This window comes from Eptesicus fuscus, chromosome 12, assembly GCF_027574615.1.
Source record: "Eptesicus fuscus isolate TK198812 chromosome 12, DD_ASM_mEF_20220401, whole genome shotgun sequence".
NCBI lineage: Eukaryota > Metazoa > Chordata > Mammalia > Chiroptera > Vespertilionidae > Eptesicus > Eptesicus fuscus.
The window spans coordinates 91,988,380-91,998,434 of NC_072484.1; the positions used below are offsets into that span (position 1 = coordinate 91,988,380).

At 56.2% G+C, this 10,055-nt stretch overlaps 1 pseudogene; it reads right to left on the minus strand.

The window, feature by feature from the left end:
* Window positions 1-2,070: 2,070 nt before the first annotated feature.
* On the minus strand, window positions 2,071-2,504 carry LOC103292192 (60S ribosomal protein L23-like; annotated as a pseudogene).
* Between the last annotated feature and the right edge of the window lie 7,551 nt (window positions 2,505-10,055).

Genomic DNA, 10,055 nt, shown 5'->3' on the forward strand with positions numbered 1-10,055 from the left:
AATCCCCGGAGGGACTATTAACAGCGCCGATGGCTGGGCTCTGCCCGAGGGAACCTGATTTAATTGGTCGAGCTGGGACCCTCACACTGGAATTTTCCAACGGCTCCCTGAGCGTCCTCAGGAGCAGCTGGAGACGGATGGCTGCTCGGATGGTTGACTCATCCTACATACCCGTCAGCTCCCTGGCCCCAGGGCTGTGCCAGCACATGGTGGCGGTGTGTGCATTAGAGGGAGTTGCCCTCTGCCACACACGGTGCTGCCACTTCGGCTGGCACAGCTCCGTGGGCACACGGCTCGGGCAGCAGGGTCCAGTCTCCACCGCTCGGCTGGTCAGTCCTGGTGGCTTCTGACCTCAGGTCCCCCTGAGCCTCCTGGTTTGGTTCAGTTGCTCCTCAGGGTCTCTCCTGGCCTTGGCCTTGGGCACGTCTCACCTGTGAAGGCATTTCGGAGAAGCATCTGCCATGGGAGTCTGAGAAGTTCTGCTGATCTTCTCAACGCCAATTCAGGAAAAGGTTTAAACACAACCACTGAACGTTTCCAGAAATGGTCCCAAGGGCACACAGCCAATAGAGACACCTTTATCCTAGAAAACCTACTAAGTCTGTCAGAATGAGGAGTTGTGGCATCTGAGCCACAGCCCATGCGTCCCTTTCCCACTCAGCTCAGTGTGATGGAAGCCCGGCTCCAGGCGGGTGTGGCCAAGAGCGCTCCCCCAGTTCCCACCCAGGGCTCCCCCAGTTCCCGCCCAGGGCTCCCATCTCTTCTTCGGAGGAGCCAGCTGCCAGCATCTCTCATTCCCAGCCCAGCCACAATTCCTGTGTCTTCCGTTTGCACTGCTCTGAGTGTGTGCACTGTGCCGCTCTGCTCCCTCCTGCTGGGAGCTGAGTGTCCCTCTGGCAGCGTCTTGGCCCTGGGCACCTATTGGCTCCCCTGCTCTCTCTCTCGCTGCCCTTGCTGGCAGGTGAGCCTCGGACACTTGCTCCCGGAGCCTGGTCATCGGGCTGTAAAGCAGCGTAGGGACCAATTGGAGAGGCCCTGGTGGCCGGCGGGCCAACACCACAGCTGGGACCCCGGGGAGCCCCACCCCCCGCCCAGGTGGTCAATGAGGGTGCCGTTCCAGGTCTGGCCCAGCTGGCGAGTCACCGCAGTGGCCGAGCCTTCCCAGCCGAGGCTGAGACCCCGCGGAGCAGAGACCAGAAAGCCCTGCTGCGTGCACACAGCGGGGGGCAGGGGGGGGTCTCTGTTTGACCCGGGCGTCGGAGGGGCTGCTCGCCGTAGGTCACCGGAGTGGCTCCTGTGGCGATGGGACCGTTTCCCATAAACTAGAGGCCTGACGGGAGCCGCAGCCTCCTTTCCTAGCATCCTGCCGTGAGGAGCGCAGGGCCCGGGCCCGGGTCACGTAGAGCGTGTGTCTCCAGAGTCTCTGGTGGACTGCTCCGTGGCTACATTTCCACTCGGCATGCGGGAGTCACAGCACAGGCCCCGGTGCTCCTCAACGCGGCCCGAGGATCCAAAGGAAGAAACGTGCTTTTAATTATTTGCAAAACATCGCTCTTTGGCTGGAAAGCATTACTCCAGAACCCAAGTCTCATTCCTGTCCCATAAGAGGGGCATCGGAAGCTTCCGGCTGGCAAACCAAGAAACCCGGGCTGGAGTCTGGCTGCAGGACTCCGGACCCGCATTTCAATGCCGTCAGCCTCGGAGATGTTCGAAAACCCAAAGGTTTCTGACCGGGCAGTGGTAAGCACCCTCCCGGGGCTAACCTTTAAGATTACTTCCGAAGGACCGGTAGCTTCTTAAGTATTCCTGCCTTTTGGACAGAATTGGGCACTATCTTCCCATATTCAGTGTTAGCACATCCTTGGGCCCAGGAGTTTCACGTTTATAAACCTTCCAAGAGGAGTGCTTGCATATGTTTACGAGGTGGTTCAAGGTGTTTATTATTGTTTGAGATCAGAAAACGTTAGAAGCAACCTTAAGTCAACAGGGCAGTGATTCAATAAGCGATGACACATCTTTTTCTTTTGTGGTTTTTTTTTTTCATGTCACCAATTTTTAATGGGTTTTCCTTTACAAACATTCCGGAGAATCCTGCTCTGCTCCAGCACGGGATGCCATCCTGGGCCACAAATCCGCACCCTCCTTTGCACCTGGTCCTGTGACGGCAGAACCTTCCACTTCCCCTTTACTGTTTACTATGACCCCCGCATTATCTTCAAAGTAAAGAAACACGGCATCTTGTCTCTGGTCTGACTTTCGCTGTCGAGTTACCACCGCTGGGTGTACCTCCTCTCTGAGCTCTGGTCTGCCGTTTCTGACTGTGGCCATGTCGACCACACTGGCAGCGGGAAGTCTGTTCCGTCGTCCCTTGATGCCCTTCACAGAGATAATGTACAGAGTTTTGGCTCCTGTGCTGTCGGTACAGTTGATCACGGCTCCTACCAGAAAACCCAGGGAAATCCGGAATTTCACCCAGAGGACCCACCACGTCCTCTCTTCGACATCTTGGACGCCAGAGAGGGATCGCAATGACACATCTTATCGTTCAACTAGAGGCCCGGTGCATGAAAATTCATGCGCTGGAGGGGGGGTCCCTCAGCTTGGCCTTCCCCCTCTCACAGTCTGGGAGCCTTCAGGGGCGGGAGGTGACCCAGAGATCAGGGGAAGGCGACGCCCCATCACACCTCTGCTGCTGCCACTGCCGGCAGCACAAGCCTCGGCCGGCCCTGGTTACCTGAGTCTCGGGTGGCCCTGGGTGGCTGGGCAGCCACCATCCAAAGCTTGCCTGCACCTCGGGCTGGCCTTGGGTGGCTGGGGGGCTGAGGGGACTGGGGGACTCTGGAGGCAGCCATGCACCTGCCGCCCCGGCGGGGCTGAGGGGACTGGGCGCCGCCATCTTGTGGCTGTGGGCGCCACCATCTTTGAGGGTGTGGCAGTCAATTAGCATATTCCCTCCTTATTGGCTGTGGGTGCCACCATCTTTGAGGGCAGGACAGTCAATTAGCATATTCTCCTTATTGGCTGTGGGTGCCACCATCTTTGGGTGTGGCAGTCAATTAGCATATCCCCTCCTTATTGGCTGTGGGTGCCACCATCTTTGAGGGCAGGACAGTCAATTAGCATATTCCCTCCTTATTGGCTGTGGGTGCTGCCATCTTTGCGATGGTGTGAGGGTCAATTAGCATATTCCCTCTTTATTAGATAGGATGGCCCGCAATGCTTAAACAAGGATGAGAGAGGCCTATAGGCCCCAGTGAAGAAATGTTGTCAATACATAACGTTAAGCGAAGGCGTGATGGACAAAATGGCTCACAGAGGAGGACCCTGTTTTTGTGCCAACCCCCACGTTACAAAGGACTGGGAGCCAGCACAGCACAGGTTGCAAGCTTGGTTTTTGGCCTTTGATCCCATTCTAGTGACTCTGAAACGCTCGTTTTCAGTAAAGTGGTCCGGTTTATCCTTATTTCAGTGGAGGGGATGCTCCCGACCTCTTCATGTTTGGGGGGGAGTGGGGTAGACCAGGAGGTGGAATATAAGAGTGTTCTCGACTTAGGCATCTTGGTGCCATTTAAAATGTTTATGCGAGTGTATTCGTGTGTTTCTCATATAATTAAATACATATATACAAGTTTGTCATCTGCTGTGAATTTGACTGCTACTTTCTAAAACCAACATTTTGGGTTCAGAAAAAAAGAATTTCTAAACATCTGTGAAGGTCCTATATATTTTTAAAATATATTTTTATTGATTTCCGAGAGAGGAAGGGAGAGGGAGAGAGAGATAGAAACATCAGTGATGAGAGAGAATCATTGATCGGCAGCCTCCTGCATGCCCCCTACTGGGGATCAAGCCCGCAACCTGGTCATGTGCCCTGATGGGACATCGAACCCAGGACCTCCTGGTTCACAGGTTGATGCTCAACCACTGAGCCACGCCGGCTGGGCTCTATATATGTTAAAAGTAAGTTGGGAGATGGGGAACTCATCTACATTGTCTGTTGGTGAGAAAAAGGAAATAAGCATAACACACAGTTTGTACTTCCTCTGACCACCACTGGTTGTAAGCCTTCAAGGTGTGAGCCCTAAGAGTTGCCAGGCGGGAGAAGGAAGGAGCAATCCAGGTGACGCCTGTCTGCTGTTTAATTAAACTGTAACATGTAGCAAAATAAATTAAACATCGGCGCTATTGCACGTACCACTGCGTGTGGACTGGGATGCTTTAACATGATGGCTTCCTGAGAACCCTTGAAGCGGACAAAGGGAAAATGTGTCACCTTGCTGCTCATGTCCTTCCTTGAAAGCACTCCTGTGCCTTACCTGTGGAAGCAACGCTGTCGGAGACGGAGAGGGTTTAATCAAGAGCAGAGAAGCCGGAGGTGGCAAAAGAAAGAAGACGCAAAGACCCGCTCTCAACGGGCTGCTGGGCCTTATATTTCAGTCCATTATAAAAGTGTCGGTAATGCATTATGTTCATACTAGAGGCCCAGTGCATGGGATTCGTGCACTGGTGGGGGGCGTGGCCTGCAGGGATCGGCCGCTGTGGGAGCGCCGCTCATCCTGGTCAGCCGAGTGGCTGTGGACTTGCCCTCTGAGTGGCTCATCCCGGTCAGCTGAGTGGCGCTCCCACTGTGGGAGCACACTGACCACCAGGGGGCAGCTCCTGTGGTGAGCATCTGCCCCCTAGTGGTCAATACATGTCATAGCGACTGGTCGTTTCACCATTCGGTTGATTTGCATGTTAGGCTTTTATTATATGGGACATTTTAAACATTTAAAGTAGAAAATATATTTTGTTAACTTTCCTTGGTTTCGTGTTTCAGTCAACAAGTACATGTGACCTTATGAATGAATATAACTGTCCGCACAACACCCTGACTTCCTTTTCTACCCATGACTGAAAAGGTACCACTGGGCTCGTATTTGTCTTGGTTCTGATACCCAGACACTTGCCCTGGTGCCCACTAGGGGTCATGCTGTTCCCACGGGGGAAGTGCCGAGTGTGGCGGGGGGTCGCTGCTTGGTGGGTGCAGGAAGATTCCTTTGCGTGTACTCACCCACGTTACTGTCTAGAGTGGTTCCCAGCCATTTTCAGCCACACCCCCCTAAGCATCTCTACATCCTGATGCCCCCACCCCCTGTGACATAATCCTTATTCAAAAAGTGAACCCCAATTCACGCAGAGGAAGCCTAAAAGGCCATGAACTTGGTCTGAACAAGCTTCCCAAGAACACGGCATCCACAAAAGAGAAAAATAAAAGAACGAAAGGACAGTGGAAGTCCTGAGGAAGACATCACTAGAAATTGTTAAAAAATAATAATGATGCCAAAACCGGTTTGGCTCAGTGGATAGAGCGTCAGCCTGCGGACTGAAAGGTCCCAGGTTCGATTCTGGTCAAGGGCATGTACCTTGGTTGCGGGCACATCCCCAGTGGGGGTTGTGCAGGAGGCAGCTGATCGATGTTTCTCTGTCATCGATGTTTCTAACTCTCTATCCCTCTCCCTTCCTCTCTGTAAAAAATCAATAAAATATGTTTAAAAAAAATAAAATAAAAAATAATGATATGAAGTGACATGAAAAAATAGCAAATAAAGTTTCAAAACATAGTAGAGAACTGAAATGCATAAGTATGTCACTATATATATTTATATGCTGTGTATGAGGCCCCTAGAACCATAAGAAATGAAAAAAATTCACCGTTAATAACTCATTCTCCAATTGCCCCCCTTAAAAGTCAACAAATCTCAAAGATGGATTTTAACTTTGGGACCCTCCGTCCTGTTTTCTGTGGAGGCTGCGCCGTGGCCTCCGTACCAGCTGCACGGGCCCCGCTCAGGAGCTTCTCTGATGGAAGCGTCCCTGACTCCGCCAGCAGCTCCTTGAGTGTTCTAACGCCACTTTTTCAAAATAGACTCGCCCAGGCCGAAAACCGACTTCTGCGCATGGGCCACGAAGTGTCCATCGCACTGTACGTGCGCGCCCACACGTGGTATTTTGTGGAAGAGCCACACTCAAGGGGCCAAAGAGCCGCATGTGGCTCGCGAGCCGCGGTTTGCCAACCACTGGCCTAGGTAGTGCCGGTGTGAGCGTGGTGGCTGAGAGACCCGCGGCGAAGGCTTCCCCAGCCAGGCTGATGAAAGCTGAGAGATAATTGCAAGGCCCAGGATGCTTGGGACCTAATGGGACGTCCGTGCAACTGAACTCCCTAGCAGCTGTCATTCATTTCTGGGTACATTTTGTGAATTAATCCCTGGATGTCTTTTTCTTTTTTCTTTCTTTTTTTTTTAAACTCGGTTTCCTTTTGCACTCGAGGAAGTCTGCCTCCGTGAGAGGTCAGACCTCTAAGACTAGTCAGGAGGCAGTCCTTTCAAAGCGTGGCGTGGGAAATATTCTTTTAATTCACGTCCGGTGAGTGTTGCCCGGGCAGCAAATGGCAGATTTATTGTCAGGGACTTTCTGGCTTCAGAGCCGGTGGTTCTGTTCTGTCCCGTTTGAGGGTTTCGGGTCCCCGGCTTTCTGCGCGGGCAGCTCTCGGCGGTGCGGCCGGGCCCGGACTGACTGAGCAGAGCATGCATGTCGGGGTCATCGTTGCAGGGGTGCATGGAAAGGGGGGAGCTGTAACCAGTTAATGATCTTTTCCTGCCCCAGCATCGCACGTGGGCAATGGCTCTGTAGCGCGGTAACCGCACAAAGTGCCCCCGCGTGAGGCAGGGAGCTGGGGGATCCGGGGCTCCGCACTTCTGCAGGAGTGGGAGCTCAGCGCAACGGCAGGCCCCGATCACAGCCAAAACCCACCGCGAGGGGCTGGTGGCGGAGCCCCGGCGGGCCTCAGCCCAGACCCAGGCCGTGACGCCAGGCCTGGGACACTCCAGGCACCGCAGGCTGAATGGGCGTCGCTGATCTGAACCCCCCCAAGCTCCCCAGCATGCACGTCCCCTCGGCTCTGACATGATCCCCAGCGGGAGCGGAGCACTGTCGGTCAGAGCTCCGGAGCGGAGCCCAGGGAAGGGAAGGCTGAGTCTGGCTGAGACTTCCCATCGCAGGGACACGGCTCGTGGCCGTCAGCAGCCCCGGCGGCAGCTCGCGGGGCCTGGGCTGCGGGGTCGGAGCACGGACTCCAGGGCCGCACCTCGCTCACGGGGAGGCGTGACCGGACAGTCGATCAGCACGAGTGGGGGTCCTCCCAGCCGGGCCTGCCGGTGCGGCTCCTCCAGGGCACGGGCTCTCCTCCGGGGCCGTGGAGTCCAAAGCCAGGGGAGGTGCATGGCGCCCGTGTAAGGGCTCTCTCAGTAGAAACGAAGATTAAAAACGACTCCCTCCTTCCCTCCCATTGCCACCATTCCCTTCTGCTCCAGCTCCCCCAGTCTCTCTCCCTCCCTCTCCCTCCCACTCTCCCTCCCTCTCTCTCTCCCCCTCTCTCTCCATTTTCCTCTCTCCCCCTCCCTCTCCACACAAACAGTTCCTCTCCCTGAAAACGCCGTTGCAGAACAGAAAGATGGTTCTGAGCAGCTCGCCGGCTGAGAGGCACCCCCTGTCCGTGGGTTTTACCTTAGTGGCTTACAGGGCGGACAGGAGGCTCGTTCTTTGTTTAAACTCCGACTGCTCTGCACCCGAGGCCCCTCCGGCTGTGAGTCTCGGACAAAAGGCCAGGCTGAGCGACACCCACAGGCGGCCTGCACCCCGCACTGAGCTGAGCGCTGACGGGGACAGAGAGGAGGGTCCGCGGTGGGTGAGTCGGTTCCAGCTTCGGCGGTGCTTCTGGGCGTCGACTGTCACTCGGGCCTTGAACAGAGCGCCCCCCCCCCCCCCGCCCCGCGCTACCTGTGTGGCTGGTGTGCGGCGCCAGGAATAACAAGCAAGCCCAGGGGCAGCGGCCCGGCCAGGTCCCGGCCAGCCGTGCGGATGCGGAGCCGTTGGTTCAGGTGCGGAGCCTGGGCGGCCCGGGCCCACAGCCCTCTCCGCGGCCGCCGCCGGACAGCCTGCTGTGGGCCTCGCGGGCCACCAGGGCACTGGCGAGGGGGCCCCCAAGTCACACAGCCACTCGGAGCTCACGGCCGGCCCCGACATGGCACAGCGCGTGGTTTCTGGTGACCACAGACCGGTGCAGGCTGCGGGGCAAACGCTTTCCGTAGCCGCGACGTGAATAAGCGTCCTCTGTCGAAGGGAAGCCCGGGCTGCGGTCCCTTTGGGGGAGGCGGTGGCTGTGTCCGCTCTTCCTTTTTAAAAAATTTATTTTTATTGGTTCAGAGAGGAAGGGAGAGAGAGGAACATCAACGACGCGAGGGAATCATGGATCGGCTCCCTCCTGCAGGCCCCGCACTGGGGACCGAGCCCGCAACCCGGGCAGGTGGGTGCCCAACCCCTGAGCCACGCCGGCCCGTGTCCAGCTCTGTCCTCGGCCGCGGCGCCTTCGCGCGGTGAGAAGGGCCCCCCCTTTAAGCCCGAGCCTCCAGGCGCGGCGCCGGGACTTGCCGTCTGACAGCAAAGAGCAATCCCGCTGCACGGCCGCATGCGTTTCCAGGGATGACAACGTGGAGATGGAAACCCCTTTAAACTACGCAGAGGGCACCCAGGAGCTGAGTCCAAAGCACATAAACAAAACCCGCTTTCCAAGCGGAGGGAACGTCGTCGCGGCAGGAAGAATGGTGCTGTCTGCCTTCCCCGCTACCGCCCTGCACGGACCCGAGGACGCAGGCCCCGAGGGAGCGCTTTGCCCACCCCGGCCTCTCCCATGCAGCCTGCCCCTCGCCTCCCACCGGCCTGGGCCTGCACGGGCGGCCTGCCTCCGGCCCATCAGCACCGCCAAGCTCTTCCTCCCCGGGACGGGACAGGCGGATGTTTTCTCAGCTGCCGTCAGTCTGGTTCTGGCAGGAGGAGGGCGGTGCGGGGGAGGCTCAGGAAACCAGCTCTCGGGCTGCCTGGGAACCAGCGCTTGGAATCGTGACTCCGCGCGGAGGTAAGGTCCTCCCGCATCTCTTCCTTGTCATTGGGCACATCGCCGGGCACGCAGCGTCTGACTCAGTGCCTCGCAGATCAGTCTCCCCCGTGTCCTTGGCCTTCAAGGAGCGTCCACATCTGGACGCACTCGCCGTGGCGGACACTCCTCCAGGACAGCGGCCCCAGCAGCAGAGGGGGTGCGGCGGGACTGGAGCTGAGCCAGAGGGAAGGGTCAGCGCGCGTTAAATGTAAACACTCGCACGTACCATCGCGCTCCCGAGGTGATTTCCTCGGAGGGGGGCTTGTGCAGGAGTTCACCGTTGGGACCTTTCTCCTGGGACAGGAAGAGTTTCCATGGCTACCCTTTGTGCCCGCCTCTCAGCACCTGTCCTGAGCCTTAGTTCAGCCAGCCTCTCAGGCGTGGTTCATATTCTTTAAAAAAAAAAATCATTATTGTTGAGAGTATGAGAGATGTCACTGCATTGGCCCCCTCCACCCTGTTCCCGCCCCGCCCCAGGCCCTCACCACCCTATTGTCTGTGTCCACAGGCAATGCACATCTATATATATAAAAGCCTAAGCGACCAGCCAACTGGCTGACTGGCCAGTAGCTATGACACACAATGACCACCAGGGGGCAGATACTCAATGCAGGAGCGGAAACCACAGGCATGGAAACAGGGAACAGACTGATGAATCTCAGAAGGAAGGGGGGAGGGGGAGGGCGGGAAGAGATTAATCAAAGATCTTACATGCATACCAGAGGCCCCGTGCACAGCCCAATCCCCGCAGGCCAGGCCGAGGGACCCCACTGGTGCACGAATCCGTGCACCGGGTCTCTAGTCTGCATATAAGTTCTTTGGTTAATCTCTTCCCACCCTTCCTCCCCGCTTCCCTCTGAGATTCGTCAGTCTGTTCCATGTTTCCATGCCTCTGGTTCTATTTTATTCATCAGTTTATTTTGTTCATTAGATTCCTTGTTCATTTATTTTGATTTTTAGCATCAATTGTTGATAGATATGCATTTATTGACATTTTATTGTTCATATTTCTTCTTCCTCTTCTTCACCTCCTCCTCCTCCATCTCCTCCTCCATCTTCTCCCTCTTCCTCTTCTTAAAGA